Source organism: Theropithecus gelada, chromosome 1, assembly GCF_003255815.1.
Source record: "Theropithecus gelada isolate Dixy chromosome 1, Tgel_1.0, whole genome shotgun sequence".
In the NCBI taxonomy this organism is placed as follows: domain Eukaryota; kingdom Metazoa; phylum Chordata; class Mammalia; order Primates; family Cercopithecidae; genus Theropithecus; species Theropithecus gelada.
The window spans coordinates 111526419-111540193 of NC_037668.1; positions in this window are offsets into that span (position 1 = coordinate 111526419).

Here is a 13775-nt window from a genome sequence, read left to right on the forward strand (position 1 = left end):
AACTTCTAGGATAGGCAATTCACCTTTATTGAGGCTAGTCTAAATGCTTCCTCCATAGGCCCTAGCTGAGTTCTGCTCCACGTTGCTTTCCATTGTGACAGGGCAGCAGTGAGTTCCAATACAAAGTCCTACAATTACTGAATTTTCCTACCCCAACTCATAAATTCTCTCTCTATGCCATGCAGCTGCTGTCAGGGGTGGGGGAGGGGTGGTATAGGCAATTCAAGATTGTCTTTTCTATCTTCATTAGTGCCTCTTTGCTTAATATGATGTTACAACCAGGTACTGTGATTGCTCACCTTACTTTTGGTTCATATGAAGGTATTTTTTTTTTTGTGGATAGTTGTTCAATTTGGTATTCCTGTTGAAGTTATAATCACTGGAGGCTTCTATTCAGCCATCTAGCTCTGCCTCCTCTGGTCCCAAATACAATCTATCGCTACATCAGGTATATTTTTTTCTCTTGAACTTAGATTTGAGTCCATCTCATGACTTCTATGTGCCATTTTGCTCTTTGAATAATTGAAATGCAATTATAATAGATGTTTAAATGTCCTTGTCTGCAATTCTAATACCAGTGTCAGTTCCAGATGAGTTTTGATTGATTGAGTTTTCTTATTCAAAGTCATATTTTTCTGCCTCTTTTATGTCTGCTCATCTTTCAGCAATGCTAGATATTGTGATTTTACCTTTTTCAGTGCTAGACATTTTTATATTCCTATAAATATTCTTATACTTGGTTCTGCAATACAGTTAATATAGTTGAAATAATTTAATTTTTTCAGATCTTCTTTTTAAGATCTGTTAGGTGGGACAAGAATGTCATTTTGTTGAGAGCTAATTACTTTCTACTACTAAGACCCTGCTAAAGGCTCTAACCAATGTTCCACGAAATGCAGAGTTTTCCAGTCTGGTTCTTTCTAGCTTTTTGTGAGCACTGGGTACTATTCCTTCCATTCCATTTGAAAAGTCCTTTCTCTGGCCTCAGGTAGTTTCCTCACAGGCATATGCTGATTAGTACTCTGGTGGGTAATCAAGGGGAGTCCTCTGTAATTATCCTGGGCTCTCCCTGTCTTTTTACAGCCCTTTTCTCTGCACAGCTCTCTTCTCTGAATTACTTTCTCATGCAAACTAGCCACCTTAGTCTTCCTAGACGCTTAGCTCCATTTCAGCAAGCAGGCCAGAGTAGCTGGATGAAAACTGACTGGAGATGGAAGAGAAAGAATAAGGAAGGGATAGGGAGAAGGCCATGTAGGACCTAGGAAGCCATTATAAGACTTTAACATTGAGTGGTATAAAAAGCTCTTAGCAAGTATTAAGAAGAGTAACTTCATCTGCCTTGAGATATGTTTGACAAAAAGACTGAAGGGAATTAGATTCAGGGAGATCAACTGGGAACTGATGGTAAGCGGTAATGGTGGCTCACACAAAAATGGCATCAGTGAGGGTAGCGAGAAGCAGTCTAATTCTGGGTTTATTCTGAAGGTTGAGCTAACAGTATTGGTTGATGAATTTGATGTTAGTGATTTGCATGTTCAATGTAGAGTTTCACCTTGAGAGATATTTATATCCATTCTTAACATGAACATCATGGCCATGCTTAACATGAAGAGCTATGAGCAAGTTCTAAGGTTAGAAACACATCTTTCCAGAAAAATAAAAAATTGAAATCACTATTTTTAAAAGTGCTTATATATTCTTTTCTAATAGCTAAAGATGGAGAGAACCTGAGGTTTAACAATATCAATCTTTACAGGATTCCTGTAAAGGATTCAAATTTAATCTCAATAATAAGGTATCATTTTACCTAAAGCATAATACAGCAATTGAAATGCTAAATACAATTTTTTTGTTGTTGTTTAGAGTGGGAGTGATTAAATAAAAGAACTCAAGATTTGGCTTACACACTTATTCCTTTATCCTCTTTAACATGACTATCACAAATCTTCAATTTTATGAAATCCCTGCTCCTTCTGGTGAAGGTGTCCCTTGGTTCTTATACCAGCTTTGCTATAAAATCAAGTCCATGTGTGGGAGGTCCAAATTCCATGCTACAGCTCTCCCTGAGTCCTGGAAATGAAGGAGCAATGCAATCCTTTCACTCCAGCTTCAGCTCACTTTCAATTTCTTGCAGCTGTTCCATTTGTAGGCAGTTTGGAAACCAAATATGCCTCAGCTAGGAGTGGAGAGTGAGATTCCTGCGTTGTTTTTTTTTTTTTTTTTTTTTTTTTTTTCTGAATATGTACCTTATCTTTGTCTCAATTTTGAGGAAATCAAATATCATTAGATTTCCAAAAATATTTATCTTGGAGCTTTGGCAGAATTCCTAGTTAGTGAGAAAGTGCTATTTCAAAGAAGGCAAGGAATAAATCTCCTGATGATGTAGATGTCCCAAGCAATTGCATTACTCTAGTTGCCAAAGGCAGACCCAGACCTTCTGTGGCCTCCCTGTTTAGTTGAGGGCCTTTGGGAGAAGATCTCACTTGGCAGAATTCCAAGAGGAAGCCAATTAAAGTTCAGTGGGAGCATCAATGCCCTAATTTCAATAACCAATCAAATCAACACTCAGTAGCCACACGAGAAGAGCTGGAGAAGTGCTGAATTAATATTTATTCCCATGAAATATATAAAGATGTTCTCATTCTTGGAGGAAAATTTGAAATCTGATTGATAGATGTGGGGGCCCAAACTTTTAGATTAATTCCCCTATCACTACCCCGTACTTGTTGGCTACCCAGAGAATAGGCAATTATGAGGTAGTTGGGACTGGAAACATCCAAACTCCAGTCTGCAGCTCCTACGCTGAAAATATCAAAGGAGATTTCTCAGACCTAGAGAGGTGTTGAGATATTTTTCTATTTTCTTCTCCTTTGTCTGCTTATACTGCAGTGGACTTTTTCTCTGAATTTGCTGTTATGAGAAATTTAATGGCCTTTCCACCTATGACAGATTTTGGAAGCAAAATCCACAGGCCATATATAACACCAACCCTGGTTGCTACAGCTTGAACCTGAACAATATGAATTGTTAAGTATTGGAGCACCAAGTGTTTAGTTATGGTTAATTTATAACTAAACACACTAGTATTTAGTGGAACAAAAAGGTCATTAGTGTCTTACTAGGAGGCAATTAAATTAACAGCTCAAAGCCATTCATCAAATCACAAAACAGATGCTGAACTTTTCTGTAGGAAATCAGATTCTACAATGCAGGAAAAAAAACTAAATTCAAAACATAGCAAAACACATCCACCTCCCTCCCTCAGCTTCTTTCAAAACAAAAATCCACCTCTTTCATCTGCATCCAGAGTCCCAGAGTTCTTTACATTTTAGAGAGAGGCCCAGTCTAAGAAGAAAAAACTCACACACAAATTCAAAGTGCTTTATCTATTTTCTCTCTCAACAACAATTAACACAGAAAATTTCTGCGACCACATGTGTGTATGTGTATGGGGGCAATATTTCCTACCTCCAAGCAATCAATCAATTTTGCAGCAGCTACCAAATGGGTGTCTTCCAATTCAGTTCTGACATTGTCTTCCTGGGAAAAGTATCAACCCTCACAGGTTGGAGGCTCAGTCCCCAAGACTGCTCTCCCATCCAGTGTCAATCACAAGCCCCATATTATTTTGACTATGCTTCTGACTGACCAGCTATAAATTGGAGTTCCCACATCCCCCTCTTCAAGTTTGATTAATTTGTTAGAGTGGCTCACAGAACTCAGGGAAGCACTGATGCTTATCAGTTTATTACAAAGGATATTTCAAAGAATACAAATAAACAGCCAGATGAAGAGATGTATGGGGAGAGGTCTGGAAGGGTCCTGAGTGTAGCAGCCTCTGTTCCCATGGAGCTGGAATGCTCCACCTTCCCAGCATGTGGATGAGTTCTTGCCCACCTTCCTGCAAGCCTCCATGTGTTCAGCTATTTGGAAGCTCTCCAAAGCCATCCTTTTGGGTCTTTATGTAGGCATGATTAATTAAACCATTGTCCATTGGCAATTGACATGGTTTGGAGCTGTGTCCTCACCCAAATCTCATGGTCAATTGTAATCCCCAATGTTAGGGGTGATTGGATTATGGGGGCAGTTTCTCATGAATGGTTTAGCACCATCCTCTTGAGGCTGTCCTTGAGATAAACAGTGAGTTCTCATGAGATTTGGTTGTTTAAAAGTGTAGCACCTATTCCCTCTGTTGCTTCTGCTCCTGCCATGTGAAATACTTCACTTCCCCTTTGCCTTCTGCCATGACTGGAAGCTTCTTGAGGCCTCACAAGAGGCAGAAGCTGCTATGCTTCCTATACAGCCTGCAACCTCTTTTCTTTATAAATTACTCAGTCTCAGGCATTTCTTTATAGCAATGTAAGAATGGTGTGATACAGTGATCAAATTAACCTTCAGTCCCTCTCCCCTTCCCACAGGTTTGGGGTATGGATGAAAGTCCCAACCCTCTAATCCCTCTAATCATATCTTCATCTTTCTTGTGACCAGCTTCAGAAAGAAGCTACCCAAGGGCTGCCAGCCATCAGTCATGCAAAAATACTTCACTTTGGAGATTCTAAGTATTTTAAGAGTTATATGCCAGAAAATGGGGTCAAAGACCAAATATATATATTTCACAATATTACACCATACATCCTCTGAAACCTAGGCAGAGGTTCCCTAACTTCAATTCTTATCTTCTACATACCCATGGGCCCAACAGAACCTGGAAGCTGCCAAGGCTTGGGACTTGCACCTTCTGAAGCCATAGCCCAAGCTGTACCTTGGCCCCTGTTAGCCATAGCTGGAACTGGAGTGGCTGAGATGCAGGGCACCATGTCCTGAGGCTACACAGAGCAGCAGGAGCCCTGATCCCAGGAGATGAAACCATTTATCCCTCCTAGGCCTCTGGTCCTGTGATGGGAGGAGCTACTACAAAGGTCTCTCACATGCCCTGGAGACATTTTCCCCATTGCCTTGGCTATTAACATTCAGCTCCTCATTACTTATGCAAATTTCTGCAGCTGGCTTGAATGCCTCCCCAGATAATGGGATTTTTTTTTCTACCACATGGTCAGGCTATAAATTTTCCAAAGTTTTACACTCTGCTTCCCTTTTGAACATAAATTTGAATTTCAGACCATCTCTTTGTCAACAGCATATGACTATGTGCTTTTAGCAGAAGCCAGATCACTTCCTAAATGCTTTGCTGCTTAGAAATTTCTTCTGTCATATACTCTAAGTCATCTCTCTCAAGTTCAAAGTTCCACAGATCTCTAGGTCAGAGCAAAATGCTGCCAGTCTCTTTGCTAAAGGATAGCAAGGGTGACCTTTACTCCAGTTCCCAATAAGTTTCTCATCTCCATCTAAGTCTAGACTTCATTGTCCATATCACTATCAGCATTTTGATCAAAACCATTCAACAAGTCTCTAAGAAATTCCAAACTTTCCAACATCTTCTTGTCTTCTTCTGAACCCTCCAACCATTCCAAGCTCTGCCCATTATCCAGTTCCAAAGTTGATTCCACATTTTCAGGTATCTTTATAGCAATGCCCCACTTTTTTGGTGCCAATATTCTGTATTAGTCCATTTTTACACTGCTATAGAGAATTACCTGAGACTGGGTAATTTATAAAGAAAAGAGGTTTAATTGACTCCCAGTTCTGTGAGGCTGGGGAGGCCTCAGGACACCTATAATCATGGCAGAAGGCAAAGGAGAAGCAAGCACCTTCTTCATAAGGTGGCAGGAGAGAAAGAGAGGGGCGAGGAAAGTGCCACACTTTTAAAACATCAGATTTCATGAGACCTCACTCACTTACTCACTACCATGAGAACAGCATGGGGAAAACAGCCTCCATGATCTAATCACCTCCCATTAGCTCCCTCCCTTGACATGTTGGGATTACAATTCGAGATAAGATTTGGGTGGGGACACAGAGCCAAACCATATCACCCAGTTTCAACAATGGACAAATCAACCATACAAAAAGTTAATAAGGAAATACTGAAATTGAGCTTCACTTTAGACAAAATGAACCTAACAGATATACACAAAACTTTTCATCCAACAGAAACAGAATATACATTTTTCTCTAGTACATATGAAACATTCTCCAAGATAGTCCATATGGTAGGCCACACAACAAGTCTTAACAAATTTTTATATTAAAATCATATCAACTATTGTTTCCAACCACAATGGTATAAACTAGACAGAATCAACAACAGGAGGAATTTTGGAAAATTCACAAATATGTGGAAATTAAACAACATGCTCTGAACAACCAATGAATCAAAGAAGAAATCAAAAGCAAAATTTAAAAATATCTTGAGACAAACAACAATGGAAATACAATATGCCAAAACCTGTGGGATGCAGCTTGAAAGCAGTTCTAAGAACAAAGTTTATGGCAATAAATGGCTATATTGAAAAAGGAGAAAGATCCCAAATAAATATCCTGATATTGTGCCTCAAGGAAATAGAAAAAGAACAAGTTAAATCCAAACTTAGCAGAAGGAAGAAAATAATAAATATCAGTACAGAAATGAATCAAATCGAGAATAGAAAAAACATTTAAAAATCAATGAAACTAAGAGTTACATTTTTGTAAAAGTAAACAACATCAACAGACCCTTAGCCAGACGAGAGAGAGAGAAGATTCAAATACATACAATTAGAAATGAAAGTGGAAACATTACAACAGATGCCTAAGAAATGAAAGGATAATAAGGAACTATTATGAACAATTATATGTCAACAAATCTGATAACCTAAAGGAAGTGGATAAATTCCTAGTAAAAGACAACCTAGCAAAGTTGCATCAGGAAGAGATAGAAAATCTGAATGGACCAATAACACACAAAGAGATTAAAGTAGAACATTAAAACCTCTCAACAAAGAAAAGCCCAGGAACACATGACTTTGCAGATGAATTCTGCCAAACTTTCAAAGAATAATTAAAATGAACATTTCTTAAACTCTTCCAAAAAAATAGAGCTGGAGGGAATACTTCTGAACACATTTACAAGACCACTGTCATTACAAACGTATGGCAAAGATACCACAAAGAAATAAAACTACAGGGCAATATTTCTGATGAATATTGATGCAAAAATCCTCAACAAAATATCAGCAGAACTGAATTCAACTGCATGTCAAAAAAGCGTACATTATCATCAAGTGGGATTTATCTCTGGCAGGCAAGGCTGGTTTTACATGTGTAAATCAATCAGTGCAACACATTACATTAACAGACTGGAAGACAACAACCACATAATCACATCAACTGATGCTGAAAAAGCATTGAGCAAAGTTCAGCATCCTTTCTTTAGAAAAACTCTCAACAGTTTTGGCGCAGAAGGAAAGTTTCTCAATATAATGAAAGCCATTTATAGAAAACCATGAGCTAACATCATAATCAATGGAGAGAAATTAAAAGCTTTCCCTCGATGATCTGGTACAAGGCAAGTATGCCCGCTTTCACCACTTCTAGTCAACATAGTACGGGAAGTACTATCAAAGGAAATTAGACAACAGAAATAAATAAGTTATCCAGATCAGAAAGAAGTAAAATTATTGCTATTTGTGGATGACATTATCATGTATGTAAAAACTTTCAAAGACTCAAAACAAAAAACTGTTAGACCTAATGAATGAATTCAGTAAAGTTGTAGAATATAAAATCAACATACAGGCCAGGTACAGTGGCTCATACCTGTAATCCCAGCACTTTGGGAGGCTGAGGCGTGTGGATCACTTCAGGTCAGAAGTTTGAGACCAGCCTGGCCAACATGGCAAAATCTTGTCTCTACTAAAAATACAAAAATTAGCCAGGTGTGGTGGCTTGTGCCTGTAGTCCCAGCAGCTCAGGAGGCTGAGGCACGAGAATGGCTTGAGCCTGGGAGGCAGGGGTTGCAGTGAGCTGAGATTGCACCACTGAACTCCAGCCTGGAGTTGAGCAAGACTCAATCTTAATTAAATAAATAAAAGCAACATACAAAAATCTGTGGCATTTCTAGACATACACAAAAAATAGCCTAGCCAAAAGAGAAATTGAGGAAACAATCCTATTTACAATAGCATCAAAAAAATAAAAAATAAAAATAAAAAAATAAAGAAAAACCTTAGGAATAAGTTTTACCAAGAAGGTGAAAGACCTGTATACTAAAAACTATAAAATATAGTGAAAAAATTGAAGAGGACACAAATAAATAAAAAGATAGTCCATGTTCATGCATTAAAAGTATTAACATTGTTAAAATGTCCATACTGCCTAAACCAAGATATACATTCAATGTAATCCTTATCAAAATCCCAATGGCATATTTCACAGAAATAGAAAAAAAAATCCTGAAATTCGTGTGGAACTACAAGTGACCCCGAATAGTCAAAGCAATTCTGGGGGGGAAAAAAAATTTGCAGCATCAAACTTCCTGATTTAAAATTATATTACAAAGCTGTAGTAATAAAAATAGTAAAGTATGGGAGGAAAAACAGACACATAGGGCAGTGGAACAGTATAGAGGTTCTAGAAACACTTCCAAACATATACAGCCAATGAATTTTTTACAAGAATACCAAAAAGACATGATGATAAAAGAATAGCCTCTTCAATCAATGGTGCTTGGAAAGAATGAAACTGGGCTCTTAACAACATACACAAAAATTAACTCAAAATGGATAAAATACCTAAATAAAGACCTGAAACTATGAAATTCCTGGAAGGAAACATAGGTGGAAAATTCTTTTATGTTGGCCTTGGCAATAATTTATTGGATGTCATACCAAAACCTCAGGCTACACAAGCAAAAATAAATAAATGGGTCTACATCAACCTAAAAAGTTTTCACACAGCAAAGGAAATAATAAACAAAATGAAATGGCATCCTACAGGCTGGGAAAAAATATTTGCAAATGATATATGAGATAAAGGGTTAATATCCAAGATTTATAAAGAACTTACATAAGTCAATAGCAAGAAACTCTATAACCCTATTAAAAATGAGCAAAGGACCTGAATAGTAATTTCTCCAAAGATGACATACAATGGCCAAAGGTATGAGAAAAAATGCTCAACATCACTAGTCATCAGGGAAACACAAATCAAAATCACTATGAGATACCCCCTCATACCTGTTAGGATAATTATTATCAAAGAGACAAAAGATAACAAGTGTTGGCAAAGGCGGAAGAAAGGAAACTCTTGTATATTGTTGGTGGGAATGTGGATTGGTGCAGCCATTATGGAAGACAATACGGAGGCTCCTAAAGAAATTAAAAATAGAGCTACCACATAATCCAGCAATCCCTCTTCTGGGTATACACTCAAAGGCAATAAAATCACCACCTAGTAAAGCCTCTGCATTCTATTCCCATGTTCATTGTAGCATTATTTACAATGGTCAAGATATGGAAAACAATCTAGGTGTCTGTCAATGAACAAATGGATAAAAAAGCCATAGTGTGCATGTGTATATATAGACATGTGTGCTTATGTATTTATTATTCTGCCTTTACAAAAGGGGTAGATCTTGCCATTTGCCTCAGACTGGATGGACCTGGAGGCATTATGCTAAGTGAGATAAGCTAGACACAAAAAGAAAAATATTGCATGATCTCACTTATATGTAGAATTTAAAAAAAATAAATAAAAGATCAAATATATAGAGATAGAGAATAAAAGCAGTGCTTACCAGGATCAGGGTTGGGAGGAGAAAATGGAGATATATAGGTCAGAGAATACAGAGTAGCAAATATGTAGGATGAACAAGTTGAAATATCGAATGTATCTAATATACAACATGAGAACTATAGTTAATAATAATGTTTTGTATTCAGAATTTTTGCTGAATGAATGGGTTATAACTGTGCATGCCACAGGGCAAAAAAAACAAAAAAACAAAATAAGTAACTATGTAAGATGATAAATTTGTCCTACTATAGTAACCATTTTAACATATATGTGTATGTATGTGTATATATATATTTATCTTATATCGTGTTATTTACTTTAAATATATACAACAAAATTTATTTTTAAAAAAACAAATCAACAGAATAATTCCCAAGACTTACTCATGAAGTCATCCTCCTCTTTCCCCTGCAACCCACCAAGAGCATTTCCTCATGAAGAATGTGCTGTTCTTTGGCAGTCAACGTTTAAGTAGCAAGATTATTGTCAGACCATAACACAGTATGTTCAAATTATGGGACATGAAATGCAATATTGCTGAGGTGTTATTTGTGCCTCTCTAAAAATAACCTTCAGATTTAAATTACATTTGATAGAAAGTTTTAGAAATATTTATTGAATATCTGCCATGTTCTTGGAATGTAATATGACTAATAATGTATACATTATACATTATTACATATTACATATACATATGTATATGACTATTAATAGTATATGTTATTATAAAGACTAATAAAACATAGTCTTATTACTAAGATACTAAGACTAATAAAACACAATCTCACCATTGCATATAATCTAGGGAATGTGCTAGAAGGACATAAATATGGCATATTAAAATTGTCATGGGTTTTGGGCCTAAAAAGACTGTATTCTGGTCTTGACATTGTCATTTATTAGTCAATTGTCTTTGGGGAATTAGTTTAATTCACCTAAGCCTCAGCAGCTTCATTTGTTCAGTGAAAATTATACATAACACATGGAGCTGTTTTAAAGCTCAAATGGGAAAACGATGCATCAGCAAGAATTGGAGAACACATTCAGATTAAGATAATTTGAGAAGAGTTGAATAAAAAGACTCTTCATAAAAGTGGGAGAAAGGTTTAAGGAGACAACACAGAGCAATGGAATACCCCGTGACCAATATTAGTGGGCCTCTCTATAGGTGGTGGGCAGGGAGGTGGAGGCAGTTACCAGAACTTTCGAGTACAGAGGACAAAATGAAAAGGATAGCCTGACAGAAGCTAAGACTTTTTATGGACTTCACAGTGAGCTTATAGTAAGTCTTTCCTCCCTTTCTCAATCCTGTACCAGGGTTCCCCATGGCTGAACTCAAGGTCACCCACTGAAAGAACAAAAATGGCTTATTTCTCTAAGTACAGAAAGCAGGACAGAGAAGGCTGGGGAAAGGATCTAGAAAGACCAGTAGATACATCTACCCTAAATTACTTAAACATCTAGGGTACATAACTGTATAAATGATCCTAATAATAATAAGTGTTTGCTACATATGAACTTTGCTAAGCAGTATGTATGTACTTTATCATTTAATCCTATAATATAGAATTATTATGTCTAAACTATATATGATCTGAGGCAATGCACTATTAAATAACTTTGAAAATGTCAATCAAGTAGGAATTCACAACCAAATCTGACTCCAGAGTTTATGCCTACAATGATGTGCTGTCTCCCACTTAATAGATAAGTACTGATTAATTGATGCTGTTAAGATTTCCCATAGCTTTAATCTGTATTCTTAACCTCATGCAGCCACTGGCTTTCCTTGCAATTCATCTCCAGTTCATCAACTTCAGGTCTGGGCAGTCCTTCACTCCCCTAGATAAGTACGGCGACAATTAAATCAAACCACTTAGACTGAGAATCTCTTTAAAAATTCAGTATGAAAAGACAAGACTCATGTTATTGTTACAAGTATACTACCTCATCATGACTATCATATCCTCCACTTTGCTATTATCTCAATATGACAGTGGACAAGCAACCTAGTCCCTCAACTCATTTCCTCACAAGTAAATTGGCAAAACTGGGGAAGGAGGGCAACCTGGGTGAGAGGATCTTGACAGTCTCCACTGTACAATTACATGAATTTATTATGTTTTACAAGGTATGAAATGCTCATGATGTATCTATATTCATTTAGTGATTTGTTGTAATGGGGCTTCCTCTCTCAATGTGTTCAGAATAGAGTTCGACATTGATTAGATTATGGCTGATATTTTTTCCAGTATAACACTTTCACCAAGATAAACCTATCCCAATATTCATAGTACACATCAGAAATAAAGCAGAAACTCAAAGATGAAAAGGCAATATGTCAAATGGGAGCAGTTAACTTTCACTGAGTACTTACTATATTCCAAACATTGTACTAAATATTGTACAGGTTTTAAGTAATTTAGTAAATCAAAACTTAAATTAAGAGTTAGGAATGTCAGCCCAATTTTTAATAACTGGCTAACATTGGAAGACAATTCTCCATGGATCTCTAGCATTTCTTCACGTTTTGTGAACAATGGCACACTCTATTCTTATCTTTCCAAGTAAATTTTATAATATTGGATGATAGAGATAGTGAGTGTTCTGGAATAGAGGTCAGGTTAGCATACTACTCATAAAATATTCAAATTCTTTAAGCTCAGAGTTCCTAAGCTGTGACACAGACTCACTTTCTGTACCTATAACATCAGCCTGGGCAATCCCACATCACTTCCATGAGGCTGGTGGATTGAGGGAGAGAACAAAGGGAACTGATACAAACTTGATGCTCATTCTGCTGGCTATGCTGTGAAAACAGTCCTTCGTTTCTGATCCAAGACTCTTATGTTTTCTGCCAGCATGCATGAAACTATGGCCAGTTAACTTAACTTGCAAGTAGGGTAAAAGACACTCCACAATTATTGACAGCGATGTGACCTTGAACAATTCATTTTACTCCTGGTTATTTATTTTTGAATTTTAAAAAATATTCCGAATGCACACTGATTAAAGTGTCTATATATAAGCAATTGGTAGAAACAAACAAACGATGTGTGTATTTGTAATGAAAGCATGAGATGGGGGTAGAGTAGGAATAGCAAATATGTATTGGACACCCATTCTGTACTAAGTCCTGGTCTAGGGGAGGAGGGAGATAGGAAATAAACAATTAACAAATGAACACCTAATATAAAATGAAGTAGTGATAAATGTCCGGAAGATAAAACAAGCAGAGACAGAGTGGCAGGGGGTGCTGTTTTTGATAGGATTGTCAAGAAACAACTCTTTTTTGGATTCCACATATGAGATTGTGCACTTCTATGGCCATACCACCTAAACACGTTTCATTTCATCTGAGATTACACAGTATTTGTCTTCCTGTGCCTGGTTTATTTCACTTAGCATAATGTCCTCCAAATACATCCATGTTATTGCAAATGACAGCGTTTTTCCCCTTTTAAAGATTGAATCGTATTTAGTTGTACATATATACCATATTTTCTGTATCTATCCATCTGAAGATCATGGACACCTAGGTTGTTTCCATATCTTTTGTAAATAATACTTTAATGAACACAGGTGTGCAGATATCTCTTCAGCATACTGATTTTATTTCCTTTGGATATATACCCAGACGTGGGATTACTGGATTATATCATTATTCTATTTTTACTTTTCTGAGGAGCCTCCATATTGTTTTGCATAAGTGGCTATATTAATTTACATTTCCACCATAAAAATAGAAAGTAGAATGATGGTTACCAGAATCTGGAGGAGAGGGAAAGATGGGGAAAGGGAAGATACTAATCAAAGGGTACAATATTTCAGTTAGGCCAGAAATATGCTTTAATGATCAATTGCACAGAATGCTAACTATAATACATAATAATGCATTGTATATTTAAAAGTTGCTAAAAGAGTAGATTTTAAATGTTTTCACGAAATGATAAATATGTGAGGTGATAGATTGGTCAATTAGCCCAGTTTAATAATTCCACATTGCAAATTATATCAAAACATCACACTGTACCTCACAAATTATATAATTATTATTTGTCAATTTAAAAAATGTAAATAAAATAAAGAAAAGAGAGACTCTT